Source organism: Ambystoma mexicanum, chromosome 12 (genome assembly GCF_040938575.1).
Source record: "Ambystoma mexicanum isolate Mex_15411 chromosome 12, UKY_AmexF1_1, whole genome shotgun sequence".
Classification (NCBI taxonomy): domain Eukaryota; kingdom Metazoa; phylum Chordata; class Amphibia; order Caudata; family Ambystomatidae; genus Ambystoma; species Ambystoma mexicanum.
Genome location: NC_090936.1, coordinates 194,854,022 through 194,877,466, shown reverse-complemented (window position 1 = coordinate 194,877,466; position 23,445 = coordinate 194,854,022). Strand labels below are relative to the sequence as shown.

The window sequence follows — 23,445 nt, the reverse complement described above, 5'->3', positions numbered from 1 at the left end:
TGGTGCAGGGATTGTGGGGAATTGGGAGAGAGGGAAGGCCAGAGAGAGAGGAAGGAAGGAAGAGAGTGGTGCAGAAACTGAGTTTGAAGAGAGACCTAAATGAAGAGAGGGGTTGACCGAGGTACAGAGATTGGGGGAGGTGAGAGAAAGCAAGGAAGAGAGAGAGGGTGACAATGGTGCAGAGATTGAGGAGATGGGAGAGAGAAAGGAAGAAAGAGTGGGTGACAGTTGCAGAAATGGGGGAGTTGAGAGAGCGCAAGGACGAGAATGTGAAAGAGGTGCAGAGATTGGGGAGGTGAGAGAATGCAATGAAGAGAGAGAGGGTGACAGTGGTGCAGAGATTGAGAAGTTGGGAGAGAGAAAGGAAGAAAGAGAGTGGGTGACGCAGGTGCAGAAATGGGGGTTTTGAGAGAGAGTGAGGGAGGAAGGAAGAGAGGGGTGCTGAAACAGGCAGTTTGGAATAAAGGAAGAGAGGGGTTGACAGAGGTACAGAGATTGGGGGAGGTGAGAGAGGGCAAAGAAGAGCGGGTGACAGAGGTGCAGAGATTGAGGAGATAGGAGAGAGAAAGGAAGAAAGAGTGGGTGGCAGGTGCAGAAATGGGGGAGTTGAGAGAGTGCAAGGATGAGAGTGTGAAAGAGGTGCAGGGATTGGTAGAGTTTGGTGAGGGGGAGGGTAACAGGGTCAGAGATTGATAAGAGCGTTTTGCTAGAGTCAGTAGCTGAGGAGAAAGTGGGAAAGATAGCAGCGAGTGAGAGAGCTGGGGTCGGACATTGTCGCAGACAGCGGCAGACCTGCATGGTGTGAAGGCGTTCTGGGAAACAGAATGAAAGCTTGAGTTGAAGCAATGTAAAATCTGATCCCCAGTAGACACTAATATGCCAGATATCATTAGGGACACATGGATGTATCCCGAGTAAACACATATTACCCGAGGACCTGTATCTGGCACCAGTCAGGACTGGTTTATAAATATGTTTAACACATGGCCCCGCCATCGCTGCGATCAAATGCCACTTGAGGGGAAAGCAAGGCGAGTCGGTGTAAGAACAGTCAACAACAGAACAGGAGTTTACTTTTTGGACAGACTCCTGTCTTTCTCAGAACAAAAACGTAGGTTTCTAAGCGTGTTCTCCTTGTACCTCAGCAGATAAGGAGTGCTACGTGCCCTCCTCCTTCTTGACATATCACACTGAGGCTAATTGCACATGATTGAGGAGGAGGAGTGGGTGCCAGACACGCTGTGTGTCCAGAGGGCAAATGGCCAGCCCAGAGGCATTGGCGTAATTTTAGGGGGGCACGGGGTGTTTGCACCTCCCCAACTTTCATGGCACACAATGTTGTCCCCATTCATTTGGCGGGAGCACCTTTTCTTCAGATGTCATGTCCCCCCCAACATTTTCAGCAAAGTTACTCCACTGCCCAGAGGTTTTGAGGCAGAAACCCATTGCGCTGCTAATGGAAAACATCATGTTGTGGCAAAACGATTCACAAATGACGGACACCGATTGTGTTCAGAAATCACAATTGGGTATCGCATCAACCTCTGAAACCATTGATAGATTAACATTGTTGGGTTTTTTGTAACTAGCAGGGCCAGTAAGGTTTGATTCAAGCGAGCTCAAAGAGTTCCCCTGAGGAGGAGGTTTGGGGAGGGAGAGGCAGGAATGGGTGGGAACAGCCGTAGGGATTTGTATGGCCATGGGCAGGCAATGGGGGTGCTCATAACCATGCAACACCTTCAGACTGTTGGTCCCTCATGTCATTCGTCTGTGTTCCTCCTCATAGGCCCCATTCCTCTCTATCTGTACTCCAATGCAATAGTTTCGGCTTATAGGTTCCAAATGTAAATAATGTTTTTGAGCGAATTGTATATTATTCTGCTTGCTGTAATAACTTTATGCACATCTGTACAATTGTATGACAAATATCAAAGCTGTCTGTAACCACGCCGTGATACCCCAGGGCCTGGGCGTGTAATAAATGAAAAAAATAAAAAATAAAAATAGGTGTCGGAAGCGACACCTAATGGCCCAAACTAAAAGATCTACATCTTGCGGTCATGGAATGCAAAAATGTGGTTCCAATGGCAGAATTCCTTAGAAAATTATAATGAGCAACCCAAGGTAATTCCTGTTTAATCAAATGATAAACAAAACGGTGTAGACATATGGTGATTTAGTTTGATAGTGAGTAAGTTGTAAAAAGGAAACCTGGAAATTATTATATGGCAAAGATCATGCATTTTGTCTACTCGTTTTTTTACATTTTTGTATAATTACTGATATGTTACTGGCCACTTAACGGTTTCTGTTATGGGCAATGTATTATATTAGGAAAACAATCTTTACAACTGTATAACCTGATGTGTATATATTGTCTTCTTGTAATTGTATTTTTGTTGGAAAATTCGTTTTTTAAATGTATACGTTTTATGAGTTTTATATTTGAAATAAACGGATGTATTGAATGGTCACGTAAGTGAATTATCACATATCGTGGATAATCAAATATTACACTGATTTGTAATAGGCGTGAACTTTATTGATATTTGAAGACATTTAGTATGTACTCTAGACAATAGAACATTATGGCAGAAAGCCCCAGAAATGCATCATTCGTATGTTAGAGTACATCTACATGGAATCAGTGTAGAGTGGAGTAGTAGGGATATTCTTTCAACAGTATGCAGATGACTCCTATGTATTTATGTGCCATCCCCAACGGTTGAAAATGTATTATTAGTATTTCTTATAGGGCGCAACACGGCCAAAGGCCTCATTGTGCACAAGTAAGGGGACCTGAGACCAGGCCAAGAAAATAACTTCAAGAAATCCAGGGTGGGCAGTCCAGGGTGAAAGTCCAGAGTATAGCAAAGAGCATATGAGGAAGTCTGATCATTGCAATTTGAGTGCGGAACTGCCATGGGTCATCAAAGACTCAGTGTCTCCCTCATTTGAAACTCAGTTCAGCAAATGCTGAATGTATCCTCATCACTTCTGCCTTGTAGCATCCTGTAGTAGAGAAGGCGTTCTCCAATCAGGCTTCACTTGATATATATTCCAGCCACAGTGAAGTCCCTGTGCTTTCCCTTGGAGCCCCAGTTAAGGTTTGTGGCACATACATATCACGATTTAAGTACGCCTAAGTGGGTTACAGACTGCAATACCGTAGAGTTTTTCTCATGTTTAGCCTATCTTGTACCACTTGGGATTTCTACCCAGGTGACTAGGGGAATCCAAATATGCACAGCTTGACTTGTGTGACTTGAGCGGCAGCAGTACCTTACAAATGATGCAAGATGAGGCAGACACATGTGTCTCGTGTTGCTGCTGTTACTCTTGTTCAGTGCAAACTGCCCTTTCTGGCTGTACTGCCCTTATGTCAAATGGGAAATAATATTCTGCCTACTATTGCAACGAATATGTGTATATTGGTCAACGCCAAGCTGCTTGTTAACCACTTGCGAAGAAATCCGTGTTGCAAGGTCCTGACCTCAATCAATGAAAGCCGCCATTTTAGGTCTATCCGCCATTTTAGGTTCGCTTTGTAAAGTCACCCTGTGAGTTAAAATGTTGGACGCTGTCATTCCGAAATACAACATGGCCGTCTTGACCTCTGTGTGTAGCTAATATGTAACTTGCCTGCAGGCCACCTGTTGAGTTTGTGAAATGAGACCTTGTCCTTCGCTGACCTGTGTGTAAAGGATTACTCATGCAATGAAACTAATCCACGAGCATATGTTAAGAACAATGTATTCAAATACTGAACTAAGAACACTTGTTTAACTACATTGTATTAATGCTTGAGAAGACCTGTATGGGAAATCCCAAAACACACAGTTGCCGTGCAGGCTTGTTGACGTATGTATTAAAGGCAAACTAGTTACATGTGGATATGCGAACTCGGCATGAACCCAGTAATGTATTAGAGGAATATTAACCCGAAGTAGGGTTGGACATCGTGTTCGCAAATGGTATAAAAGAGCAACAAATTCTAATGTACAGCGTCTCTCACTGAATACATCGAACCACGCTGGAGTTCGCTGTGTTGTACTGAGGGCCGATAGCTATCTGATTTTGTTTTGCTCTTTGTAACTGATTCAGTATAAATTAAAGATCTTTATATGTTCCTTTGTAACCCATGTTCGGTGTATTTCCTTTTGGGGTACTCAACCTTGGTTTTTTTTATTTTGTTTTCACAGTTGGCGCCCGAACAGGGACCCTCAAGATTGATGCTGGATTATCGAAGGTTGACCCTCGCTATGGGACCGGGATCGGACGGTGTGACAAAAAGGGGCCACACTGAATGAGATGCGACACCTCAGCAGAGCTGCATGACCCGATCCCTGGACGATTAGTTTGTGGTCCGAGAACGGCATCTTGACGAGGGTCCACTTATCGAGGCGGGCAGATTTGCCAAAATCACCACACACGAGGTAAGATTAGTTAGGTAAGATTCTTTGAAATCCGATCGGACCTCCTTAGGAAATTGATCAGGTGAGTCGTGACTCGACTCTTAAATAATCCTGATAATTTGATTTTGGCGTATTGTATCTACAGACACAATTATTGACCAGGTAACACCAATAATTTGATATGCCAGGGAAATTGTCTACCTGCTTCAGGGCGTTTTTCCGCAGCGATAGACAATCTTTGGAATTTAGCCGTCCCGCACCACAGAGGGGTCGCCGGCGTGTACTATGTACTGTAAGCATGGCATTGGAAGTATAGTGTTTAATGATATTTGGCACAGACAAACCAGACATGCCTCCGAACTTCAGTGGCCAATCAATGGTAGTTTTGAAATCCCTCGTATTGAGTATTTAGAGTCAATTCTATTAAAGAAAAAGGCTAGACCTGCAGCATTTGATGTTTTGCAGAATTGGAAAAAAGAAGCGTTACAGCAACTTAAAGGTAGAGAAAAACATGCGCGCTGTCATAAGACGAACGCCGAATAAGCATTATTGTATGACCAAGATAAACATTCTGAATCGACTAGGAATATGGATAGGGCTTTCTCACTTGGAATACAGAAAATCTATCCTTCTAAAGACCTTCGTGTTTCCGACGAATTCATAGACAAATTGTTAAATGAACGAAGGCCTGGTGCCTCTGAGCCACCTCTGTATGTTCCTCTTCCTGCTGCTTTGCCTCTTCCTGCTGCTATTCCTGCTCTACCTGCTGGTGTTCCTGCTCCTCCTAATGTTCCTCTTCCTCCAGTTACTGTTCCTCCACCTATTCCTCCACCTCTTCTTATTGCACCAGTAACAGTACCTCCATTGAATTTGCTTGCTCCCTCTCTTCCAAGTGGTCCTGTGCCACTTGTAGTCGATCAAGGTGCGGGGTCGAAGGTTGTCACTCCCAATACTGTCCCACCAGAGAAGAAACGTGAGTTAGTTGCATGGGCTAAGCATTGTATGGAGAGGGATGATCAAGCTAATGTTTTTGCCACACTTTATAATATGGATAATTTTCCTGAGAAAAATGTTTTTATTGAAGGTTTAGGGATTCATTTATGTGTAATGTGGGGCAACTTAAATAATACAGATCTCCCGCAAGGGTTAAGGGATCTAAACACTTTAGCGTTTTCAAGAGACACTGTGGAGAAAGTAAATGAGCATGTCGGAAGGTTATTTGAGTATAGAAAGGAGTTGGAAAGGTTACAGAACGAGGATGACGAGGGGGAAAGTATGTATGTACAGAAACGGTTCCTTCCTTGTCGAAAATCGATATCTGAGGAAGCACGAATTTGTACGAAGGATGCGCTTAGATGGATTTCAGATATGTCGATAACTCAAGTTGAGGTATATGAGACAAATAATCATTATATGCCAGAAATGCAGAGGAAAGTGATACAGGTAATGATAGAGTACCTACAGGATGATTGTGTAAAAAGAAAGATTAGTTGTCCCACAGAGTTATTGAGTATTTATAAGAGAGCTTTTTGCACTTGACACCTCTTCGACTGCTTTAGCGCTCGATTTAGCTCTGTTGCTTAGTAAGCGTTCGGAGTCACTTACTTCTCAGTTGCCTATGAAAGAGATTCCTCCGACATTTGTCCCGAAGGTTGAGATTGCGGCCGATGCTGCACAGGGTATAGTCGCTGTGAACATTCCTGCACATTATATATCACAGTTTGTTCATGTCCTGTTCTCAAGACAAGAAGTGAATACTATTAGACAATCTATTCCTGATATTAGGAAAAATCCGACAGGATTCTATAAAGAAATAGAGTCCGTCTTGCAGTCCTCAGTGTTCACCTTAGGCGATATTGATTTGTTATTTCCTGTACTCCTGCCCGTAGATTTGTGGAAACAAGTTAGGACTATAGACGACGTGCCAGGGTTCGGACATACATGGGCGAATATAACTAGATTCGATGGAGAAAGGCCAGCTGGTGAAAGACCGACCCAGGTGATACTGACTTTGCCTGATAGAATTATTGCAAAATTGAAAACCATAATTCCTGAGAAAAGAATTATTTGGGACAAACTTACGGCCTGTGTCCAAGGGAAGTCTGAGGGTGCTACCGAGTTCTTTAATCGGTTCGAACAGGTATTCACGGATTTCAGCTGACAAAACTTAGGCACAGAGTCTGGGAAAAGGTTATTTGTGGACAAATTTGTGCGTGGATTGCTGCCTGACATCCAGTCACAAATTAGGTCTTCTGAGAGCGCTTGGCAGGCAAAGTCCCAATCAGAAGTACTGCATGTGGCTCAGTACTACGAGAATCGTGTCAATAATGAAAAAGATAGACTTGAAAAACAAAAAGGTGATTTAAAGACTAAAGTACTATTACAGCAAATTGTTAGAGGCCCCACAGGGGGTAGTTCGCAGATTAGAGGTCAGTATGTTCCACAAGGGAAGGTGCCCTTGGGTCCTGTGAACATTAACCAGTGTGCCTATTGTCGACAAGAGGGTAATTGGCGTGCACAATGCCCCGTCCTTCAACAGAGGTCGAATAACACATTTAGGAATATGGGTAGACGATCCAGAGGTCGCCCGGGTGTAGGGGGCCCTGGTAGAGATCAGTTTTCACAGGATCCTCAGCAACCTTTTTCACAGGATAATCAGACTTCGAGTGCGGACACTAGGAACATATTTGATCATCCTCCTGCTGCATATTTATCTGAAGAGCTTCCTTTTGATGATATTCTGTTTCATTAGGATTGCCCGAATCAGGATTTGGAACCTTCACCTATTCCCGTCAATCAGAAAGGTCCCTACGTCGAAATGGTGGTGGGAAATAGGAAACATCAGTTTTTGATAGATACTGGAGCACAGAAGTGTTCCATTGATCATTCACGGGTTCCAAACATTCCACTGTCAGGGAAAACCAATGTTTCTGTAGGGTTTTCTGGCACGCCAGTTTTTTGTCCAGTTTCTTCGCCGGTACCCATTTCTTTGGGTCCCTTTATGGAGCACTGTCCATTTCTATTGACTTCGAATTGTGGAGAGAATTTGCTGGGGTTGAACCTGTTAAAGGAACTGAATGCAGTAATTTATTGTTCTTCACCACAGCAATTTTCTGTCTCGCAATTCTTGACTAGACCTTTGCCGCCAGAATTCATTCATGTACCAGAGAGCTTATGGGCTGTTGACGACAACGATGTTGGTGTTTTACAGATTGAGCCTGTTAAGATAGTTTTGAAACATGGGATTGCGCTGCCACGCATTCCCCAGTATAAGATTTCAGTTGAGGGCGAGCGAGCTTTGAAATGCATTGTTTTTGATTTTGCACATCGCGGGGTGATTGAGGAAATTTCAGGAAGTTTGTGCAATAGTCCAATTTTACCCGTGTACAAGAAAGGCGATAATGCAATTCCATTCCGTTTCATAATTGATTTACGTGCCATTAATAAAGTCGTCGCTCTGCAATTTCCAATTGTGCCTGATGTGACGACAATATTGACCATGATTCTAGCTACAGCTACTTACTTTAGTGTTGTGGATCTAAAGAATGCTTTCTTTAGTTTTCTTATACACAAGGATAGTAGATACTTGTTCGCGTTCACCTTAGGGGGACGCTCGTTCACATTTACTCGTGCACCTCAAGGGTACACAGAGAGTCCTAGCATCTATAGTAGGGCTTTGAAAGAACAGGTTGATACCCTTGAATTGCCCTCTACTTGTACATTGCTTCAATATGTTGATGACTTGCTTTTAGCTGCTGACTCTGAGAGTGCCTGTAAGGAGGGTACTGTATTATTGCTTATTCATCTAGCTAAGCATGGTCACAAAGCTTTGCTTAAAAAGTTTCAATATTGTTGCCAGGAGGTCGCCTATTTAGGCTATCTCCTGTCAAAGGCGGGAAGAAGATTGACATCTGAACGTATAAAACACATTTCTGGCATGTCTGTGCCAAATACACAGAAGGAAGTTAGAGCCTTGATAGGTATGGCTTCTTACTGTAGGTTGTGGATCCCGAATTTGTCACTAGTGATCAAACCGATGTTGGCTTTGACAAAGAAGGGCATTTCTTCGCCATTGCCGTGGAACGCGGAACACCAGCAATCGTTTGATTTGTTCAAGACTGCATTATGCTCTGCACCAGTTTTGGGCACACCAAACTATGAAAAGGCCTTTGTGTTGTTTGTGCATGAATGTGATGGATGTGCTTTGGCTGCATTAACACAGGAACATGGAGGGAAGAATAGGCCGTGTGGTTACTTTTCTTCCGCCCTTGATCCTGTAGCATGCGCTTTGCCAAGATGTTTGCGAGCTGTCGCTGCTGCTGCTGCGTCTGTAAAACAGTGAGGGAATGGTCCTAGGCCATGATCTAACCCTGATGGTGCCTCACTCTGTAGATGTTCTACTGAACCAAACCCAAACTTAACACCTCACTTCTGGACCGGTTGACGAGATAAGAATTGATCTTATTTGCTCATCACATCCAAATTAAGAGGTGTTGTGTTCTTAATCCGGCTGATCTCCTACCTTTCCCGCAACATACTATTTGCGGCGATGAAGAGTCACATGACTATCTGTATACTACCGAACAAGAGACAAAGGGTAGAATTGATTTGAAAGATACTCCTTTGGATGATCCGCAAGGAGAGCTGTTTTGTGATGGCTCCTGGTTCAAACTTCCGGATGGTACATTCACAGCTGCTTATGCAATCACTACATTAAGCACGGTCGTGGAAACCAAGAGAATCATGCATAACTCTGCGCAGGCCGCAGAGATTATAGCATTGACCCGAGCTTGTGGACTTTCCGAAGGGCTTGCAGTAAACATATAAACTGATAGTCAGTATGCCTCTGGGGTGGTTCACAACTTTGGGAGACTTTGGTCAGAAACAGGGTTCTTAACTTCACATGGCACCAAGAGCCAACATGGCTCCCTAATAGTACAACTGCTCTCAGCGCTTGTCCTCCCTATTCAGTCAAATTCGGCATCTTCACTTGTCTCTGATACTTTGCTTTCAACGGGAAGTGACAACACATTGTTTCCGGATCAATCAGTACCGGCAAAAGCAAGGTACAATCTGCGTCCAAGAAAATAGACTTATGGCACGGTTTTTCTGTGCATCTGATAGACTTACGGCACGGTTCGGCTGTGCATTCGGAGAAGGAAAGAATAATTTTTTAATGCCATTTAGCACACTAGAATAATGTGTTTGTTAATCCTGTTAGGGGACCAGGATTACTCCGGTTTTGAAAAAAAGGAGATCACTACACCTGAAACAAGCAGTTCCTTCCTGCTGGATATTATATATCACAGCTGAGAAGGTAAGCCCAGAAGGGGCTTGGGACAGCAATTTAGGGCATTTAGAGCGTGCGTGGTGGCGAGTGCAAAATTTCATTAATTTCTCCTTTGCTGACATTCACTTTTTTTGATGCTAAGGCCCTCCCACCAACAGCGTGTGCTAGTTCATGCTTTGGTTGTGTTTTTGGCCAGTGGGCCATGCAGTGCCTTTGTCTTCTTTGCACCTTTAAAATGGCTGGTTCATTTTTCCATTCACTGAGTGCTCAGCTTTCTGCCTCTGATTGCCCTTCCTTCTCCATTTCAAGCAAATAAGGAGCCGGAAGGCGAATAGCCAGCCCCTGTTTAAAAGGACCACTTTTTAAGGAGCCTGTCCGTGCCTATCCAGGCTGTGGAGGGCCTGGAGTGCCATATAAAACTCTGTTCTAGCTATGTTCCATCCATCCACCAGACTAATTCCTGGACTGGTGCTCTTTCTCTGGATTAAAGGACTTCGTGCAGTAATGACTATGAGTTTGGGTGTTCTACCATTGCTAACTCTCCTGAGGCATTGCCAATGCTGTACTCTCAATCCATTTTCTTAACTAACCTCATTCCTTTTTACTACATCTACTTCTTTCATACATGTATATCAGTGCTTCTGTTTCCATGTGCTCCGTCTGCATTCAGCGTTGCTGCATCTAAAAACGTTTTTGGGGTGTGTTGCTTAATCCGAATTTGGGTGCTTCTGTTACCCTTGCACCATGCTGCACTGTTTCATTCTGCTGTGCCTGACATCAAACTTGGCTGTGTGCACAAGCTGCACTATGGTTCATTCTGCTTTTTGCTAAAATCAAGCATGGCTGTGTACTTGCGGTTACCATTTTTATTTTAAAATCGCTTTTTGCTGGGTGCAAAACTGCCTCTGTGTCCCCCACACCCTATGTTTTTTGATGTGCCCCCACCTCCTTGTGCCTCAGCCTGGTAAGTGTCCTCCTCACCACTGCAGCTAGCTATGTCACTATCTATATTCTCTAACTGCTTCTATATTTCCTATCCTTCTCCTATCACTAAATCTTGCCAGAAGAACCTTAAGAAGGACATACTGGTCTCCAACCCAGGCCTTCCTATTGCAGATACCTATGTCACGGCTTCCACCAGATTGACTCTCACAGACATACTCTTTGCTGTTCCCTCACCCGACTTGTAGACTCTCCACATGGTCGCCTTTCTCTCTCCTATCGCCTCTTCTCCCATTAACAGTGGCACCCGCTGGGAGGTCTTCCTTGACCTCTTTGTCATTTCCAGGGTCATCTTAATGTCCTATCTGAAGGAACCATCATGGTTCTGGGTCCTTAACCCAACCTTCCCCTCTTTGACAGGCACCTACCTAGCCTCTCAAACTTTACCTCTCCCTCTGGACAGGCTCCCTTGCCTACTCAGCCTTCCTTCTCCTCCATACAGGCTCCCTTGCCTGCTGTGCCTTGCTCCTCCTCGGCATAGGCTCCCTTGCCTACTGTTCCTTTCTCCTTCTCTACACAGACTCCCTTTCCTGTTGTGCCCTCCTTCTCTGCACAGGCTCCCTCGCCTTTCCTCACTGTCCCGGCTCCCTTGTCGGCCTTGGCTCCTCTACCACCCTCCACTATCCCTCTGGCTCTTCTGCCACCCTCGGTGTCGGACCACCATCCCCTGTTCCCCCCGCGGAAGAACAAAGATGGCACGCTGCTCCATATTGGCACACTTAACTCTTGCTCTGCTGTCAAACACTCGTCTGACATCTGCAACCTCCTTGAACTCATGGATCTTGAAGTGCTCGCCATCACAGAGACAGGGTTATAGGACAGCTCTGTCACAAGCTTTGACACACTCCTCCCTGAAGGATACAAGATCCTCTCTGTGCCCAGGCCCAACAGGACAGGAGGGGGAGTGGCCCTGATCTTCTCAGAATGGATACCTGTGTCCATCATCTCTACTCCGGCCTATTCCTCCTTCGAGTGCCAAGTCTGCAAGCTCTAACTCACTCCTAATGTTTCTCTCCTTATGGCCACCTTCTATCAGTCACCAGGACAGTCCACTCTCTTCCTATCGGAATGGGCTGACCTGGCTTCCTCTCTACTTTCCTCAGGACCCTTCCTCAACCTATGCAATTCTCTCTCCCTCTCTTTCTTACCATCTGGCTCAACGCACACAGTGGGCGACACTTTGGATGCTTTCATCTCTACCGAAATCCCTCTCACTACCTCTCTCTCTTGGACAGACCATTCTCTTCTCTCATCACACTTGAAGCTCTCCTCTCGCATCGACACACCCGTCGCGACCACTCGGTCTCAAAGTCACCAGACCCATGAAAAGAGTCACTGCGGCTGACTGTGCCTCCACCTACTGACTCCCACCCTGACACAGCCCTTGCTTACTTCAATCTCTCTATCTCTAACACCCTTGATACTCTTGCCCCTGTCATGAGGGTCCGACTGAAGCTTTCCAAAAAGTGCACCTCTTGGTTTGAGTCCAATCTGGCTGCCTTTAAACAGAAGTGTAGGGAAGCTGAGCAGGAATGGAATTCGTCGGAGGACCCTCTGACAAACTGGCCTGCCTCCTCCTTCAAAGGCAACATCGACTCTGCATCCACACCAAGAAAAGAGTCTTTATTCAAGCTTGTATCTCCGTGGCATCAAACAACACAGCCAAACTCAGCAGCCTCCACTTCTGTCACACCCACCCAGGACCTTTGCTCAGCCCTAGCTGCACACTTCACTGCAAAAACCCAAGACAATCTTTCCTCTCTCTCCTCCACACCACCTCATTCACCAACACCTCTGGAGCCTATCTAGGCCCCTCCACCACTTCTCCTCTCTTCTCTCACTCTGGTCACATCTGATGAGGTCGCCAGACGGTTCTGCTCTATGAAGGCTTCATCCAAACGGGTGGACCCCTGCCCCTCCAAAACCATTAAGGACAACATTGACTCTCTTGCTCCAGCCTTGGCTGATCTCTGCAATCTCTCTATTGGTTTTCCCAACTTCTCTTAAGCACTCCCTTGTGCACCCTCTAAGAAACCCTCTTCTGACCCCTCCATTCCGTCAAAGACTGCCCTATCTCTATCGCCTCTTTCCTGGGCAAACTCATGGAGAAGCTGGCTATTTCTCAGCTCACCCTCCACACTGAAACTGCTGCTTTCTTCCACGACCATCAGTCTGGCTTTAGAGCATCCAGAGTTATGGAAACTGTTCTTCTGAACACCTGTGAAGGCCTGCTCTCAAACCTCGACACTAACACTCCCTCTGTCCTCATTCTTCTTGACCTCTCCTCTGCCTTTGACACAGTAAATCACAACATCCTCATCGCACATCTGCATGACACCCTGTGAATCACAGGTCAGCCTCTGGCATGGGTAACCTCCTTCCTTTCCAACCACCCATCCCAGGTAGAAATTGGGTTCTTTCTCCCTAGTATCACTTTTTCAACCTGTGGTGTTCCCTAGGTTTCTAAGCTGTCCCCTGGTTCTTCAATGTCTGCATGGCTGTCCTTGCACGTGTGATTGCCACTTTCATCTCTAACTCCAGTGTTATGCGGATGACACACAGCTCTCCTGTAGGCTACCCTCAGCCACCTCCCCTACTTCACTCATATCTGACTGTCTGTCCGCAATTCAGTCGTGGTGTCTTGCAAACTACCTCGGGCTCAACGCCAGTAAGACTGAGATCATTTGCATTGGGACTCCTGCTCACACTTTCACACTCTCCCGCTGGCTGGCTTCCCTTGGCCCTGCGCCCGCACCCACCTGTGAGGCAGAAAGCCTTGGGGTCATCTTTCACTCCACTCTCTCCTTCTCCACTCACATTGCAGACATCTATAAAAGGTCCAATGACCAGCTACAACTCCTCAGAGGTACTCTTCCTTTTCCTCACCTTCCCCCAGTGGCTCACTATCTCCATAGCTCTGGTTCTCTCAAGGCTGGTTTAATGCAACAGCCTCTTTCCCAATCTCCCTGCCTGTGCTCTGCACCCTCTGCAACTCATCCAGAACAGAACTGCAAGACCTATCCTTGGCCTCAAGCCCAGGGACCTCATCTCTCCGGTGCTGGAATCCCTCCACTGGCTCTCTGTGGCTGCAAGGACCCCTTTCATCACCCTCTGCATTGTCCACAAGGCTTTCTGGAGCCTGGGACCTGTCTAACTGCAATGTTGCCTATCTAAATATTGTCCTCCTGAGCCCTCCGCTCATCTACCTCCAACCTTCTGCGAGTGAGCCGGTTCTCCAAGCAGAGATTTGGAGGGAGATCTTTATCCCTCTGGAATAACCTCCCTGCCGCACTCCATCTTGAGCCTGATCTCCTTAAGTTCCAGAAACTTCTTAGGACATTCCTCTTCTCCTCTTCCTTCTCTCTGCCTCTACCCTGATAACCTTTCATTCTGCTATTTCCCTCGCTCCCTCCTTTTCCGCGCAGCCTGCTGACTGGCCGCCTGGTGTACCTCTGAGTCTCACAGGTCCCTGGGACCCTCGCCAGTCCTCTTGCACTTGACTCCGGGCCTTGCACTTGCCTCATCGTTACTGTACTTGGTCAATGACCCATGAGAGTGGCATCTCCCAGCACTAATCCCAGCTTCTGACTGACTGGGCGCACTTGGTCTCCTCCCCCACCTACCCTACCCCCTGCACTTGACCCCCCCAACCCCTCTCCTGCACCTGTCTGTGAACTTGCACAATCTGAATACGCCATGCCTTGTTGGCACCTCAATGAACTTGGAAAAACTGCAGAATCGTTTTCAGACCTCTTTGCTGTTGCATTTTGTACTCATGGTGGCCCTGAATCATGCTGTTTCCATCCTCATCATGTATGCTGGCTTGCAACATTATGTGTTACTACTGACTTCTGCAATTGTATTCGCTCTCCCCTCTTGCTTCTCCACACTGTTTGACTGCTTACTCTGTGTTCTCTCCTCCCGTCTCCCTTTTCCTATCTCCTCCCCTTACTTTCTTCTATGCACTTACTCTATCAGAATTGTCCCTGGACCTAGTATGATAGCAACCTCCCCTTACTTGTTCCACCCACCCCCACCCCCAGCACTATCTGAAATGTTGTCAGGCCTAGTACGATAGTTGCTTGTTTTGTTCCTTCCCTCCCTTTCTGCACCCCTCTCCCTCACCTTTTGTTTTTCTCTGGCTCTACCAGAAATGTCGTCAGGCCTAGTACGGTAGTCGCCTATCTGTTTCCATTTCCTTCCCACTCCCCCCCTCCCTTCCTTATCTATGTCTTTGGTCTTGCAGTGTCTGATATGTCGTCAGGCCGAGTACGATAGTTAATTTCACATCCTTACTGTTCATGGCCTGTAAGAATGTAATTGTATTTTCCCTTGTTCCCTCTCTTGCCTTGAAGCGCTTTGAAACACATTTGGGCCTCATTCCGAGATTGGAGGTAGTCATGGCGCTATTTGCGCCATCACTGCCTCCAATAACGGTACCGGTCTCGTTCAATGGGGACTAACCAGTGTAGCCTGACCTTTGCGGGACCGGTAAGTCTCCATTGACAAAAATTATTCCACATACCCATTTGAGCCCCCATAGGGCTCAATGGGAATGGGGAAGTAGCTAAAGCTCTGAAGTCCCTTAGCGGGTCCCGTCCATAACGCCTGGTAAAAACTGGCACCCGTCTCCTTAACGGTGCCCGGTATCCCTTACCGCCCTACTCGTAATGAGGCCCATTGTGTATAGGCGCAATATAAATAAACTATCATATCATATACACTGTTAATTGTATTATAGGCACTTGTTCCATGCACACACTCTGTCCGTGCAGATGTGTATCGTTCACAAATTCAAGGGCTCTGAATGACTGTTGTTTTTTCCCCTTGTTCCCTCCCCCCTTGAGCTCTTTGAAACACTTGCTTTGTGTATAGGCGTTTAACAAATAAACAATACCATACCATTCCTCAGCATCTTGTCGTCCTATCTAATTAATTGGATTCTTCATCAAAGCTGTTTTGTGAAGTTGTTTAATCAATGTTCAATGTTATTGAACTGGATAACTAATAAGAACATTTTGGCCCTCATTACAAAGTTCTTTTTGTGAAGTCTTAAGGACAATTAATCAAGTTATCAATTTATATTCAATTATTTCAAATTATTACTATGCTAATTCCCCACTGTATATAGTGATTATGGACTTAAGTTCAGTTTTTGACAAGGTGAATCAATCCAAACTATGGTCCGCCTTAAATCTAAATATTTTGGCTCAATTGCTACTGATCATACAGTCTTTACATTTGAATACCTGAGTGAGTTCTATTTGATAAGGTTGGTGAATGTATAATACCATTCCATGTTTCTAGTGGCATTCAGCGAGGGATGTGTATTGGCACCCCCTTCTTTTTTTAAATTGATATGTTACCACTTAAGAAGACTTTAATACATCTTGGATTGGATGCTCAATTAATAGGTGTGATAAATCCTGCGGAGTGCTCACAAAGACCCTACCTAAAGTCTCCTCCCAGTTGGCCAGGTCAAGACAGCCACTACCTGATCATGGCCTTGGGGGTGGTATTAGCCAGGAGGATCAACTGGGAGGAGAATGGCCCCAAGGGTATTGGAGAACTCAGTTGGGAGAGACACAGTATTTGTCTTCCTTAGAGGGTGACATTTCTGTGATGCCAGAATATGTAATGGCTTGATGTCAGAGTGAGGTTTCCTTTCCCAAGCTATCCATCTTGTTGGTTGTGAAAACTGCCATAATCCATATAGGAAACATAATCATTTTTCAAGAGGAAGACTTCATTTAACAAAGTTGCCCACATTTGTGTTAGTGAAAACTCTTGTAATCAACAGGAGAATGATAGATGTGGACATCAAAACATGAATACCTTAATTTATGATGAAGCTAACTCTCCTTTAGATTTGTAACAATCATTGAGCCCTTTTAACATTCTTTTTGAAAGTATAATTAATGACCCACAACTGAGCAGGACTTTTGAATATTTGCGGATCCCTCAGGTGCACGCCATGAGAAGAAGTAGGAGGTGGAGTGGTTGCAGAGGTATTAGCATAATTGAACTAAAAACATTTGACCTAAAATATTTGATCACATTTTTTTTAACCTTTTTTCGGACAAACTTATTTATATATTATTTATATATATGGTGGGTAAGGATATAGATTTGGTTGAGGCGGAGTTGGGAGGCTTGCAGGGGTCTCGAAAAGAAGGTAAAAAAAATGTGATCAAATGTGATTAGGTCAAATGTTTTAGGTCAAATAGACTCAAACCCTTGCAGAGACTCCACGTTGCAGTGGGAGCAGAAGAAGAAGGGAAAAAGAGCCGCTTGAGTCACCTCTATCTACAGAGCGGATGACGGTCCAGAGAGGGTCTCCTATAATGGTCTTGAGTGCAAAGGTTGTGGGGTGGGACGCGTTGTGAAAAGCTTTCCCCCAGGAGACAGAGGCTTTCCCTATGTTGAGCTGTGCTGCGGTGGCAGGTGAGCACTGAGCATTTCAGGAGCAAGTAACGCTTCTTTCTCAACCAGTGCAGGCCACAGGAAGAAAACCAAAACAGTTTTCCATGCAGGAGGAGGCGGAGGAAGCAGAAGGCACCGTGGCAGCGCAGCGAGCGGACGTGTATGCAGCAACCAGTGAGTTCACCATTGTTGGGTAACCCTGGAATGCTCTGTAATCACCTGCTGGCCAATAATAGTAAATGTGAATAGCAAACTGAAATAAAGAAGTTAAAGTGGCATAATAAGAACGTTGTGAACAGATGAGAAAGGGAAGGTTATTGTAAATATAAAGGTCAACGTTCTTGCCAAAGCCAAGAGAAGGCAATCATGAAGCAAGTTAACAATAGCCATCATTGTCAAAGCCAAGAGATACTGAAACAAATTAACAAAGACCATCATTGCCAAAACCAAGAGAGGGAAATACTGAAGCAAGCTAATTATAACCCTGTTTGCCACAGTGAGGAAGAGGCACTATTTGAAGAGGACATCAACAAGCATTGTCTAAATCAAAAAAGATCAAGTGTCACAGAGAGACATTATCAGTATTTGTTTAATGTAAAAGTGGAAAAACAAGTGCCAGGAAAGAAGTCCCTCTGATTGAAAGCATTCAGCAAGAGAGGAGCATAATCTGCATTGCATGTGGCAATCACAAGAGTGGAACAAACAACACCAATGTGCATCATGTCTTCCCACGAAGAAGTGGTACATTTTGATGCTGTTGAAAGTCAAAAGACATTACCAAATAGTTTGAAGCAAAACATTACCTCAGAAGTACTGGTAGTAGTGTTGGGAGTGTGTCCTGGCAGGTGAGTTTATCAACGTAGGCTTTGCTATAAGTGGAGAGTAAAAGACTGTTTGTCTAGTTGAACTGTTGGTTAAAGTTCAAGTGAACGACTTCTGGAGCAAGAAGCATTTTATAATCAGATCTTTGTTACAAACAGGAACTTTCCTATTTGAACTTTTTATTGAAAATCCTGCCTTGAATCTGGGGAAGGGGATCCAACCGAGATTACAGGGATGTACAGTTATTAGGTTTATGATGAACATAAGTGTTATTTCTGTTTTATTTGAATTGCCATATATTCTGTAGAGAAGAGTTATGCTTTAGTGCGCGTGCTGTCACGCGAGCCTTCTCTCTTTGTTAGAACCTGGGAGAGGGATCGCGTGACAGCGGCGACGGTTGATGGAGAGACAACTGGAGAAGAGCTGTGCTGTTGGGTTCACCGCATATTAAACTTTATATTACTTACATTTCTGCGTCAAGGCTTTCAGGCGGGCTCGCCGCGTATTAAACTTTATATTACTTACATTTCTGCGTCAAGGCTTTCAGGCGGGCTCGCCGCGTATTAAACTTTATATTACTTACATTTCTGCGTCAAGGCTTTCATTACATATTCCCTTTATGGGTTTGATGTATGTATAAGTGTCAGGAACAGAGTCCTTTTTGTTAGAGTTTCCATTGGTTTATTTTGATAGACAGGGAAATCCTCTTTAGGCTAGGGATAGTGAGGCGTTTGTCAAACCCTTGGCATCTTATGAAAAACATTTACCATGTTGTCCCCCTCAAGTTTCTGACCCTCACATAGGGCATGAGCTATTAGCTGATACAAAGTATGCAGATGACACCATTTTATTAGCCACACCTCCCATGCACTTCAATCGTTGATCAGTGGGTATGTTCTCTTTATTGTTGAAAGGCACATTTTTATTAATTATAATAAATGAAAAATCATGATATATAATATATATATATATATATATATATATTATATATATATATAGTTTTGTTTGTTTTAATATTTGTAATGCGCGCCAGACCCGAGGTTATCAGGGCACAGAGGAGACAAGACGATTTTCAGCTTAAGTTACAGCGCTGTACAGGTATATACAATAGTACATATATACAAGGCAGTAGTCATACGGGAGCTATAGGAATTAGGGTATCATGTTCAGGCATATACAGAAATATACAAGAGCATATATGTACAAGGCAGTAAACATATTCTATACAGGTAGGTGGTACCTGTTGGTACTAGGGTATCAATATCAGGGAGACTAAGGTCAGGCTAATATTAAGGTAATGCAGGGTGCAGAGCTATATAAAATGTGGGTGTAAGGAGAGTGGGTGGGTCTATGCCTGCGTGTCTAGCTGTCGTTTTCTTTAATCCAGTTGACGATCTGACGTCTAAAGTGTGGATAAGTTTGGTCAGATCTCAGGGGTGGGGGTAGGGAGTTCCATAGCTGAGCAGCTCTAGCTGGGAAGCTGCACCCTCCCACTTTGGAGAGTTTAAACTTTGGAATCGTCAGGCAGTTGGAGTTGACCATTCTGGTGGGCCGAATGGATGATTTTCTGTTGAATCTTTCTGAGGGATAGCGTGGAGCGGCATTGCTAAGACACTTGTGCGTTAATGAGACAGTTTTTAGTAGGATTTTATCTTTGGTGGTGAGCCAATTGTTCTGTCACCTTATCCCAGATATGTGTTCCTTTTGTGAGATACCCTGCACTGCTCTAAGGGCGTTGTTTTGGAGGATTTGAATTTTGTTTATGGTAGACTTATTGTCCCCAGGTAAAGTGAGTTGCAGTAGTCTAGTTTGGTCAGGATTAGAGCCCTGTCCAAAATGGTGCAACTGTTTGCGGAGGGGAATGGCTTGGCAGCTCTAATAAGCTTACAGGTGTAAGCAGTAGCTGAGGCCATGGAGTTTACCTGCTTGGTAAATGTGAGGGAGGCGTCTAGGTAAAAACCTGGTGGTTATAATGGGAGACATGATTATTAATTCCACATGAATGCTAATGCATTCTTTTTTAACTACCTGGGCATCACCTTTTTGGACAAGTATAAAGCTGTTCAAATTTCACAAATGGTGGGTGGGGTTTTACAATCTCAATTTTATTTTGGTAACCAACCTAATGATCACACGTTAAGAATGTATCATGCTACGTTGAGTGTTACTGACCTATATGGTTCAGAGATTTGGGGCTCTGAATCTGGAACTCATTCACATGTGGGGGAGGGCAGACTTGTGAACATTTTGTTTGTCTTCTGAACACTGCTCCCAATTTTGCTGTACATGCGGAATTAAATCATGGATATGCAACTGATAGTTTAACTATTTGGCGAGTTATGTGGTTGCCTTTATGGTTGAGCCCTCCCATCTTACTCCACTAGGAAGATTATCAGGGATTTTGATAATGGGGAGTGCGCCTGTCGCATTCTTTGGTTAAATCATATTTATAAATTATTGAACTCTGTGAACTATTCTCAATGCTCTTGTTTGCCTGAGAATGACAATAGGGCCCTTTTTTTTTCAATTTCATGATATGAATGTATTGTGCCTCATTTGTTAAATATAGACTGTGTCCTATTAAGGAAATGGCTAATTCATTTTATATTCGACTTTCGATCCACATGCAGTTTAAGATGAAAATGCGACCACGTGAAGAAAATCCCTCTCTAGTCCCCTTTCTGCCTGAGTTTGTTAAGAGACTGCTAGGCAAAATTATATTTTGCAATAAATATCATATATTTGTCATTAAACTGTTTACCTGTTTTACAGAGCTTTATCGGTCTGCTTTTTAAAAAAAAAATCTTTCCTTAATTCCAGATTCTGGGTCAGCCCGTGCTGTTGAATCTTACTTCCCTATTGTAATTATAAGAAGATTGCGATTTAGTTTATTATTATTTTAGCTTTTTTGTATTCTAAATGATTTGAACCTAATATTATTTGTTTTAAGAAGTGGTATGTTTTAGCTGTAGCTTATGTTGTATTGTACCACTGGTTAGGTACAAGGTTTTTTTTAGGTTTTTGATTGTCTTTATGGCTGTTGTAGCCAAAATAAATATTGATTGACATAGGCAAGAGGGGTATGGTTGACCACAGTGCAAACATGGGAATGCCAGACTCTCCCTCTCCTCCCACCGCACCCTTGTCATTGAGCTTAACAGCTGACTAATATTTTTCTGGTTCTCAGATCTTCTCCCGTATAGCCACATAAATGAAATGTATCTTTTCTGCCGTTTCGGGGGCTTAATGGCCCCTCTTTGACACTTCTCGGCCCCCTCCACCTTCCCCTCTGCCTGGTCTAGACCTGAGAGCAAAGATGGGTTAGATGCCGGCTCCTGTGTAAGGGCTTCTCAGCTGATTTGGTTCCAGGTCCCTCCTACTGGAATTTCATATCAACATCCTTGAAAAGAGCACCTGGCTGGTTCACTTTTGTGAAGGACTGCCAAACCAGCAAAGGCATCGGAGCTTACCTTTTTTATTTTTATTGATGATAAAATGATGGAGTAATTCTATATCAGAAAGGGTGATATGCTAACGAGGCGTCCCTTTCAGCAAACTCTATTCCAAAGACATAGAATACACCTGTGCCCAGTAGCTTCAGTATCCTGATCTGCAGTGCCTGCTCTTCGGTGGCACAGAGCAGGTTCCGAGTCACAGGTGCTCTCTTGAAAGCTTAGGTGACAGCAAAGTCACTTAGCGCAGAGGCTGCATTTAAACCTTCACCTCTACTCCAAAACCAAATAATTATGAGACTAACAGTTGTAAACTTTAAATACAAGCCATGCCTGAGTTAGAGTAGGGTGGCTGGTATTTCTCACAATTATCCACGTTGGTATCATACATATGTTAGCTGTGTAAGCCTTAGCCAGCCATGGACAGGCTGTGTGTATTCTCCCTAGATTGGCTGTCTCTGCTGCAGCCAAGAGGATAGGAGTAATTGGGGGTTACCTCTCCTTTAAGTTAAAGGAACGTCATCAATGACATTTGTGATGTCATCTTTGATGTCCTTGGTTTTAGTGTTAGCAGTGCACGGTGGCGGCGTGAGTTATGGTTGCTTATCTTACCATAACTGCCAAATTTCAGGGGATTTTCGGTTTTACTTTGAACTATAACGTCGCTTTAACAAAGTTTTTTCACTGAATTTCATAGGTTTTTAGTAGCGCAGGTTAACAGTAACGTCCCTTTAACAAAGTTTTTGTTACTGAATTTCATAGATTTTTAGTAGCGCAACTTAACCATAACGTCCCTCTAACAAAGTTTTTTCACTGAATTTCATAGGTTTTTAGTAGCACAACTTAACCATAATATCCCTGACTTCATATACATGTAACATAGAACATACTAACCCCCTCGTAGTGATTTTCATGTCCGTGGACTACCGCCATGTCTGCGGACACATCGAAAATCTGAGCGTGGTGAATGTAAATTTAAATAGTGTGCCCCATTTCCCCTTTGAAGTTGGCTCTGAAAAGAGCCGTTTTTTTTTTTACAGATGCTTGACAGACACCTGTTATTTTGTATTTTTTTTCTTGTTTTTTTTTTCTTACTTTACTCCTAAAATCTTGACATAACCTTCTACAAAGCAACCCTTACATTCCAAAATAGAAAGGCATTTCCCGTAAAAGATAAAGAAATGGCATCTTCTTTAAAATTAACAGCATTACTGGCATCAATATTCTCATTGTTACAGAAGAACATACCAGCTCTAAGCATGAAGGCACACATGCCTCGGTTGATGACACACCTAGCAATGTTTTGCTGAGGACAAAAAACTGAACTATTGTCCCATATTGCCATAATCCAGGTAGTAATCCAGACAAAATTACTTTAGCATTCGGAAGGATCTTCATTACGCTTTGAACCAAGCGTTCCAAATCAGCCAACAAAGTAGGGAAACTGACGTTGCCCAAATGGAAAGCACCATAGTGCAAAACTACCACATGCGGACTGTTCATCGTGGCCATATCCTCACAAACTTGTACAATTCCCTGTACATTGCAATCAGGCACAGTGCTCCACACCACCTCCACTCCTTTCACATCAAAGTTCTTTGCAACATGCCTGCATTCAGCGTACTGCTGTAAACCATGCACAAACATATCTCCGAGCACCAACACCCTGACTTTCTCCACTTCTGCCATCTTCACCACACACAGTCTCTTTCAACACAAATCCACAACCTCGACATCTGATGGGCTGATCCGTACAGTCTTCTTTCCATGTTGGATTTCCTGGAAAAACCCGGATGTAGCATGCCCTGTCCACGAACAGCCGTGGTGTCCGCGGACGGCGTCCACTTTACTCTCTGTGCCATTCCCTCATTGCATAAAGCTAAGCAATCACACAATACGAATAACGTCCTCAGAACACCCCCATTTTGTGAATTTTCGAACATTTCAGGACAATTATCATTTCATTATTCAACATATTAACATTACAAATATTATACTTTCATCTTGTACTCTGCACACAATGCTATGTTTCTCCATTAGT

At 44.1% G+C, this 23,445-nt stretch overlaps 1 protein-coding gene across 6 annotated transcripts in view; it reads left to right on the top strand.

Moving 5' to 3' along the window:
* LOC138513437 (tetraspanin-11-like) overlaps nt 1–23,445 on the top strand; it is a 1,127,904-nt gene that overhangs the window by 71,398 nt on the left and 1,033,061 nt on the right. The window contains exon 2 of one of the 6 annotated variants that reach the window (XM_069628290.1): nt 4,203–4,436. The exons of the other annotated variants lie outside the window; for them this stretch is intronic. The gene's annotated coding sequence lies outside the window, so the exon portion shown is untranslated. The remainder of the gene's footprint in view (nt 1–4,202; nt 4,437–23,445) is intronic. 6 annotated transcript variants of the gene reach the window in all.